Source organism: Monodelphis domestica, chromosome 3 (assembly GCF_027887165.1).
Source record: "Monodelphis domestica isolate mMonDom1 chromosome 3, mMonDom1.pri, whole genome shotgun sequence".
Classification (NCBI taxonomy): Eukaryota; Metazoa; Chordata; class Mammalia; order Didelphimorphia; family Didelphidae; genus Monodelphis; species Monodelphis domestica.
Genome location: NC_077229.1, coordinates 181689167 through 181699230, shown reverse-complemented (window position 1 = coordinate 181699230; position 10064 = coordinate 181689167).

Below are 10064 nucleotides of genomic sequence, written 5' to 3'. Positions count from 1 at the left end.
CCTAAAAAATAAACAAGAAGGGAACAAAAAGTGAGGGGCCAGAAAGGGAAGCATATCAAGGGAGGGGACTAGGGGGACTAATTTAAAGTAAACCACTGGTTTAAAAGGTAATATCAAAAGAAGAAAGGTCAGAATTAGGGGAGGATATAAAAATGTCAGGGAATTCACAAGTGACAATCATAACTTTGAACGTGAATGGGATGAACTCGCCCATAAAACATAGACAAATAACAGAGTGGATTAGAATTCAAAACCCTAGCATATGTTGTCTTCAAGAAACACACATGAGGCTGCTAGATACTCACAAGGTCAGAATTAAAGGTTGGAGCAAAACCTATTGGGCCTCAACTGACAGAAAGAAGGCAGGAGTTGCAATCATAATATCTGACAAAGCCAAAGCAAAAATAGACCTGATTAAAAGGGATAGGGAAGGTAAATACATCCTAATAAAAGGGAGTATAGACAATTAGGAAATATCACTAATCAACATGTATGCATCAAATGGTATAGCACCCAAATTTCTAATGGAGAAACTAGGAGAATTGAAGGAGGAAATAGATAGTAAAACTATATTAGAGGGAGACCTGAACCAACCACTATCAAATTTAGATAAATCAAATCAAAAAATAAATAAGAAAGAGGTAAAAGAGGTGAATGAAATCTTAGAAAAATTAGAGTTAATAGATATATGTAGAAAAATAAATAGGCAAAAAAAGGAATACACCTTCTTTTCAGCAGCACATGGCACATTCACAAAGATTGACCATATACTAGGTCATAAAAACATGTCATATAAATGCAGAAAAGCAGAAATAATAAATGCAACCTTTTTAGATCATAAGGCAATAAAAATAATGATCAGTAAGGGCACATGGAGAGCCAAATTAAAAATCAATTGGAAATTAAATAATATGATGCTCCAAAATTGGTTAGAGAACAAATAATAGAAACAATATTTTCATAGAAGAAAATGACAATGGCAAGACATCCTTTAAAACCTTATAGGATGCATCCAAAGAAGTATTCAGAGGAAAAGTCCAATTAGGGAGGGCAGAGATCAATGAATTGGACATACAAATCAAAAACCTTGAAAGTGAACAAATTAAAAACCCCCAGAAGAAAACCAAATTAGAGATCCTAAAAATTAAGGGAGAAATTAATAAAATTGAAAGTGATAGAACTATTGAACTAATACATAAGACTAGAAGCTGGTACTTTGAAAAAACAAATAAAATTGACAAAGTACTGCTCAATCTAATTTTAAAAAGGAAAGAAGAAAAACAAATCAATAGTATCAGAGATGAAAAGGGGGATCTCACCTCCAATGAAGAGGAAATTAAGGCAATCATTAAAAACTTCTTTGCCCAATTATATGGCAATAAATATGCCAATCTAGGTGATATGGATGAATATTTACAAAAATATAAATTGCCTAGACTAACAGAGGAAGAAATAGAATTTTTAAATAATCCCATATCAGAAAAAGAAATGCAACAGGCTATCAAAGAACTGCCTAAGAAAAAATCTCCAGGGCCTGATAGATTCACAAGTGAATTCTATCAAACATTCAAAGAACAGCTAATCCCAATACTATACAAACTATTCGACATAATAAGCAAAGAAGGAGTTCTACAAAATTCCTTTTATGACACAAATATGGTACTGATTCCAAAACCAGGCAGGTCAAAAACATAGAAAGAAAACTAAAGACCAATCTCCCTAATGAACATAGATGCAAAAATATTAAACAAGATCCTAGCAAAAAGACTCAAGCAAGTGATCAAGAGGGTCATTCACTATAATCAAGTAGCATTTATACCAGGAATGCAAATATGGTTCAATATTAGGAAAACCATCCACATAATTGACCATATCAACATGCAAACCAACAATAATCACATGATTATCTCAATAGACACAGAAAAAACCTTTGATAAAATACAATACCCATTCCCATTAAAAACACCGGAAAGTATAGGAATAGAAGGGTCTTTCCTAAAAATAATAAACAGTATATACCTAAAACCATCAGCAAACATCATCTGCAATGGGTATAAACTAGATACATTCCCAATAAGATCAGGAGTGAAACAAGGATGCCCATTATCACCTCTACTATTTGACATTGTACTAGAAACACTAGAGGTAGCAATTAAAGAAGAAAAAGAAATTGAAGGTATTAAAATTAGCAATGAGGAGACCAAGCTACAACTCTTTAGGGATGATATGATGGTCTACTTAAAAAATCCTAAAGAATCAACTAAAAAGCTAGTGGAAATAATCAACAACATTAGCAAAGTTGCAGGATACAAAATAAACCCACATAAGTCATCAGCATTTCTATATATTTCCAACACAGCGCAGCAGCAGAAATTAGAAAGAGAAATCCCATTCAAAATCCCCCTAAACAATATAAAATACTTAGGAATCTATCTGCTGAGACAAACACAGGAACTATATGAACACAACACAAAACACTTTCCACACAACTAAAACTAGATCTGAGCAATTGGAAAAACATTAACTGCTCATGGGTAGGATGATCTAACATATATAAAATGGCCATTCTACCTAAACTTATCTATTTATTTAGTGCCATATCCATCAAATTTCCAAAAACCCTTTTTATGGAATTAGAAAAAAACATAATAAAGTTCATTTGGAAGAACAAAAGATCAAGGATATCCAGGGAAATAATGAAAAAAATGCAAAGGAAGGTGACCTTGCAATCCCAGATCTCAAACTATACTATCAAGCATTGGTAATCAAAGCAATTTGGTCCTGGTTAAGAGACAGAAATGAGGATCAGTGGAATAGACTTGGGGTAAGGGACCTCAGCAAAACAGTCTATGACAAATCTAAAGACCCTAGCTTTTGGGACAAAGATCCATTATTTGATAAAAACTGCTGGGAAAATTGGAAGACAGTGTGGGAGAGATTAGGCTTGGACCAACACCTCACACCCTACACCAAGATAAAACTCAGAATGGGTGAATGACCTGAACATAAAGAAGGAAACTATAAGTAAATTAGGTGAACACAGAATAGTATACATGTCAGATCTTTGGGAAGGGAAAGATTTCAAAGCCAAGCAATTAAAAAGTTTCTGTACAAGCAAAACCAATGTAGCCAAAATCAGAAGGGAAATAACAAACTGGGAAATAATCTTCAAAAAAAAAAAAAAACTCTGACAAAGGTCTAATTACTCAACTTTATAAAGAGCTAAACCAGTTGTACAAAAAATCAAGTCATTCCCCAATTGATAAATGGGCAAGGGACATGAATAGACAATTTTCAGTCAAAGAAATCAAAACCACTAATAAGTACATGAAAAAATGCTCTAAATCTCTTATAATCGGAGAGCTGCAAATCAAAACAACTCTGAGCTATCACCTCACACCTAGCAAATTGGCTAACATGAAAGCTATGGAAAGTAATGAATGCTGGAGGGGATGTGGCAAAGTGGGGACATTAATTCATTGCTGGTGGAGTTGTGAATTGATCCAACCATTCTGGAGGGCAATCTGGAACTATGCCCAAAGAGCGATAGCCTTTCTGGGTCTGTATCCCAAAGAGATAATAAGGGAAAAGACATGTACAAGAATATCCATAGCTGTGCTCTTTGTGGTGGCAAAATATTGGAAAATGAGGGGATGCCCTTCAATTGGGGAATGGCTGAACAAATTGTGGTATATGTTGGTGGTGGAATACTATTGTGCTAAAAGGAATAATAAAGTGGAGGAATTCCATAGAGACTGGAACAACCTCCAGGAAGTGATGCAGAGTGAGAGGAGCAGAACCAGGAGAACATTGTACACAGAGACTGATACACTGTGGTACAATCGAATGTTATGGACTCCTCCATTGGTGGTAATGCATCCATCCTGAACACCCCAGAGGGTTAAAGGAGAAAAACCACTACCCACATCCAGAGGAAAATCTGTGGGAGTAAAAACACTAAAGAAAAACTATTGCTTAATGACATGGGTCGAAGGGGATATGAATGGGGAAATAGACTCTAAATGAACACCCAATTGCAAATACCAACAACATGGAAAGAGGTTCTGATCAAGAACACATGTGATACCCAGTCAAACTGCGCATTGGCTATGAGAGGGGTGGGGGGAAGGGGAGGGAGGAAAAGAAAATGATTTTTGAAACCAAGGAACAACGTTTGAAATTAAAAATAAAAATACTAAAAAAAGAGTATACAATAATTTACATTTTCAATTGAATTTGCATTAGCATACAAGGTCATCTGTAGCCTCAGGAAAAGTATATCTGGAACCATTCTGATCAGAAATAGAACAAAGGAGAAAATATATACATCTTCTTATTCCTGTATGGTTCTGATTTCTTCTCCTACATGTATTGTGAGAGGTTTTTATTTTACATAGTTTAGGAATAATTCTTTGGTATAGTGACATCTACTAAAAGCAGTGTTCCTAAATTTGTGTAGACCAATGTCATGGGAAAATTATAGGTAACTGTTGAATCTGTAACCATGCAAACTCATATGTATATATACATATGTGTGTATATTTTATATATACATATATAGGGAGGTATGTATTTATTTGAAATAAGAGTAGTTAGACTACATTATTTGAAGATCAACTTTTTAAGAAGAGAGATTGTTATCCCCAGCACTTAACATTGTGCCTGGTATGATAAAAGGTATTTAATAAATGCATGTTGATTGATTGATTGATTAGTTAATGGCATACAGTAATTTCCTTGTGTATTTCATTTTCAACACCATCATCATCATCATCATCATCATCTCATTCTCATTGACAACATGGAATCTAGAAACCCCAAACTTGTAGCCTAGTAAGATCTGATGAACCCCAAGTTTCAGGACTAGATTGTAAATTGGAGACCCCAAAGTTTGTACTTGTTCCCTGTTCCTATGAGAGTTCACCCTGAAGGGAATCTTAGGCTAGCAGTTTCAGACTGAATAATGAACCCTATTGTATCAGAGACCCTTTCCCTAGAAGACCCACACCTGGACTGGGACCACCCTATTAGCATCCATTGTAAGCAGCCCCTTCCCTTAGACCCTAGCCTCCAGCTATGATTCTTTTCCCAAGCTTGATGGTATTCTGTCAGTATAGTTTGAACACTCCCATTTCCTTATAGCCATGGTAATGTCAACCAATCATCTTTCCCTACCCCTAGTTCCCCAAATGGTATATAAGTTCCCGAAATTCTTTTGTTCCCTGGAGGTCATCTAGCACAGTGCACTTCCAGACATAATATCCCCAGAGTCCAAGGTGTAAACCCTGTAAAATTTGTGGTGCCAGATGCTGAGTAAAGGGCCAAATATTAGACTTATCTCTTTCCTTATTAAAGACTTGAATTTTCTGACTACTTTGGTAGTTCTGCATTATTTCTATGTTAACATCACCATTTTCAATGGAATAAATGCTCCTAAGATAAATCACTTTCCTGCTATTCTTTTATGAATAAAGTTCTATGAATTACTGCACAGGTGGATATAACACCTAATTTATATAGTTTAGTAAAAGTATTAGAAAGTAAGCTTATTCTGTGAAGGCTCACTAAGAATACCCTCAAAATAACTGTAGCACACAAGACAACAGGAATGATATATACCTTTCCTACTATCATGTGCTTTTGATTTTCTGAGCTAAGTCTATATTAAAAAACTCTTCATTCCATATATCTTATGATAGTTTGGGTTTTGTGCTTTTTACTTTTAATTGTACGATTTAAAACAATCTTCTTAAGTTTTTAAAAATCAATACTTTGACAGGTTTGAGGCAACAGCTCAATTTATGAAAATGGTCCAGTTCTAGTACAATTTATTGGTTGATCTCTCCAGAATATTTGAGATCTGTATTTGTTGCAAAGAAATTTGCCCTCTTTCAATCCCTAAAGGATAGAAAGCCTCTGATGTTTAAATTCTAGTCACCAGGTCATGCCTTGCTAGATATATGGCAGGTACTATAATTGCCTAGCATACAGTGGTGTGTTATACAGCTTCTGGGGTGATGAAGTGTTCAGGGAATATTAGCATCTCTTGTGTGAGGGTTTGTCAAGTCCTAAATGAGGACTGTTCATCTATTTTTGGTGTCTACATTTCACAGAGTTCTCACCTGTGTCTCAAAGAAGCTGTAGCATTTACATCAACCATTTGTCAGGAAAATCCTCTCAGTAGATGGGCAAAACCAAATTGAGGGTAACCAAAAGTCCTCAAACCCACTGGTGAGTTAGGATGTGTTTACCCCAAGCAGGCAAAGACTTCTCCCAACAGAATGGGTGGATGAAAATAATTCATTCCAGAGAACATGAAGATACCTGAAGCAAGCGCTATGGAGCGGAGCCCTTAGAGCTTGGTCAGACATCAAAGGCACCATGATCATCCACTGCATTCCTGGCCATTGCAAGTCGTTCTGACTTTTATCTTGCCTCAAGATTCAGATTATTTTGGAAGAGAGAGTGAGGCTGCTGAATTTGTGCAATTCTGCCTCAATTAAATTCAATTCAGGAGCTTATCAAGACATTCTGATGTGATTGAACCTCTTCTTCAAAATGAAGGATAGACAACACAGTTTCTACTATTTCCTCATTCATTCTATATTAATCACTAAATGTGAGCTCTTGAAGGAAAACTTAATTTCAGATGCTAGGTAACACCATAGATAAAGCGGAAGTCAGAGTTGGAAAATGGGAGCCTCAAAAAAAATACTACCTGTGTGATCCTGGGAAAGTCACTTAACATCTGTCAGCCTCTGTTTTTCTCATCATAAAATGGAAATAATAATACCTACCCCCCTACAGTTATTGTGAGAATCAAATGAGATAATAACTGTAAATTGCTTAGCACAGTACCTGGCACATGGTACACACTTAATAAATTTTAGCCATTATTAAGTACTCAGTCCTGGATTTCTATCCTAAATTCTTCTGTTTCCACTGTGTGTCTTCTTTTTTGACATAGTTTAGACTGGAATTATTCTCTCACCTACTGAGGATCTTTTGATACCATTCTTAGAACTCAATCACTTCAAAGGCTCTATCCACATTAAACCACTTTTGGTTACATTTAACAAATACAACAGCATGTACCTGAAATTGGTCTTGATTGTAGCTTAGTGAATGTCTGTTTCTTCCAGAAATGTTTCTGTAAGATTTCTGCTTGTTTATCAAATGCTTTAAAATTTTCTACTAATCTTTCTCCTTTTTGAAGGGAAAGTGTTTGTCTTATCATCACTACTAAAGGGTCCCATGTGTGAGGAGCTTCATGTTTCATTAATATAGTATAAGAATATGATACTTGGGAAATATAGCTGATCAAAAAACTTTTAAATCAGTAAAGTTTACAAAAGTATTTTATATGAGCTCAAACGACATTTTGTTTGAGAACATTGTTAGAGAAATGTTCCACAAGACAAAAGAGTTGTGAAATGGGTATTTCAGTGGAACCACATAACTTGAGATCATTCATGTACATAAAATAGAAAATAAAATATTTTAATCTAATTCCTTCTTTAATTTATTAAGCCGTACTTAAATTCTGCTTATGAGAAATAATAATGTATTTAAGACTGAGCAGAAACCAAATGAGTTTAAACTCTCTTTTCAGAAAATGCCACATTTTCTGTCAATTGATCTTGATGTCTCAGTGGCATATTTTAAATAGAGAACAGTTTTCCATGTAGCCAAAAAATACTCTAGAATTTTCACTGTACTTGGGTCTAATTTATGGACTTGCAATACATGAATAAGCCATAAGTGCAGATCTCTCAGGTAAAGGCATTGTCATGCAGTGATTAGAGTACTGTACCCAAATTCAAATCTGACCTCATTTACTAGCTATGTGACTCAAGCTAAGTCATTTAACTTCTATCTGCCTGTCAAGTTGTTAACAATGTGATCTCCCAGGATTTTTCTGCAGATTTTCAATTGCTCTAATAAATCACTTCTGTCCTAGAGCTACTTTCCACCTGTCCCAAGGAATATTCTTTGATAGCTCCATATATCCTCTTCCATTGTAAGCAAGTCTTGAAATGGCTTTACCTGTACCATTCACAACTGTGAGAAAATATGTGCATTCATGATAGTCTTCTGAGTTAAATTTGTCTTAGTCAAGTCTCCTCTGCCTAATTTCCTTATTACTGGCCAGAGTACCACCATACTTACAGTAACTCAGGCTCACAACCACTTATAGTTTATCCCTAACTCTTCTCTCTATTTCCATTTCTGTCCCTCCTACCTTCATCTCTCTCATTTCTGACATCCAATCATTTGCCCAGTCCTGCCATTGTGCCTTCACAATATCTCTCCTACACACTCTATTCATCCTTGGACATGGCATCACTCCAGGATTTCATTTCCTCATGCCCAGCTTTGCCTCCCTATTTTGTGTCTCTCTACTGCAGTTCATCCTCCATTCAATCATAAAAGTGATTGTCCTAACTCGCAGATATAATAATTTTACCCACATCTACTTACCCCCCCCAACCCATTTCATCCAGGCATCAAGGTTCCTCCAGGTCCTTAAGCCAGCCAAGACTCATGGATGTTCTCAATAACGTTTAAAGAAAAACTAGCTTAACTTACATAGTTGGAGGGACTAGGGTATTGACATTATTTTAGTTTACATAAGGAAAGAATTATTCTATTTTAGTATAATTGGGTTGCTAGTTAGATTCATACTATCAAACTCTAGAAGGATCTTTAAAAAATGAATTTTAAGTAGGACTATCTTCTCGAAATAACCTAATATTTCAATGCTATTTTTGTTATCCACTTATTTGGTATAATTTCTGAGTTGTACATTAAGTAAAGATTTTCAATAACTGCAGGGATCTTCACCTTTTCCCTATTCAAATTTTATAAGCCCCTTAAGTGGTTCCTTATTTCACCCAATCTAATCTTGTGAATGGACTTATTTTATATATGATTGCCTTAAATTGCTTGACCGTGTCATGTGATTTGGAGCCAAAGGTACCTAAAGGAAAATTGTGGGGGAGGTACCAAGAAGAAACATAAGCATTCAAAAGATCATAAATCAAGTAGTTTATTACTCAAAGGCCTGCAAGTGTGCCTCTGCCTAGACTTGAAGTAGGGAGATTGGTTAGGTGGACAGTGCAAAATTCCAAGAGCAATAAGTGCTTGAATTAGTCTGGTAGTTTTGTGAATAAAGAGATTTGATATAAGATGCTGTGGAGATAGAAATACCAACATTTGTCAACTGAGTAATTGAAGATGAAACTGAGTTTGAAAACCTGGTTGAGTAGAAGGATGGTGTTCTAAGCAATAATTTATTATAGTGATTATTTAAGACCTGGGGTAATATTTATAGCTTAACCTCCCTTGATCCTACTCTACATCTAAGTCACTCCCTAAATTTGCCCGTGGGGCTATAGGGGAGACATATAACATCTCTCCATATTCTAGTCTATCTGATGATCACCTAAGTGATCCTTGAAACACAGGACTTAACATGCCTTATCAGTATTACAATTTTTACACATTGCTCCCATCTAGACACTCTCCGATCCTGCTAAACTTGCCTTCTAGATTTTCATCAGAGGTAACATTTCATCCTCCATCTCATAGCCTTTTTATTGATTATCCTCCATGGCTAGCATGCGGTCCCTTCTGAATTGTGCTTCTTGGAACCTTTTGTTGTCTTTAAGAATTTGGAAATATGTCTTGCATGACTGCACACATATAATCTATATCAAATTGCTTGCCTTCTCAGTAAGGGGGAAGGTTAGGGATAAATGGAGAGAACTTGGAACTTAAACTATTAAAAAATTAATGGGAAAAATAAATTATTTGAAGATAAAAAAGAAAATGCCCATTGAACTTCTTAAATTTTCTAATTTTTTTTTTATTTTAAGAAAATATTTTAATAAGAAACATTTTTACAATAAGTATTTCAAACAGTCTTAACATAGACCTGGTAAAAGTAGGAACTCAATTTCAATTATAGTTCTTTACCTTAATTTCTTGGTCTCTGGAAGTTTTGGGTTATCCAGGACTGGGAATGGACTGAAGCTCATTCCAAAAGGCTTGGAAAAGTTGCT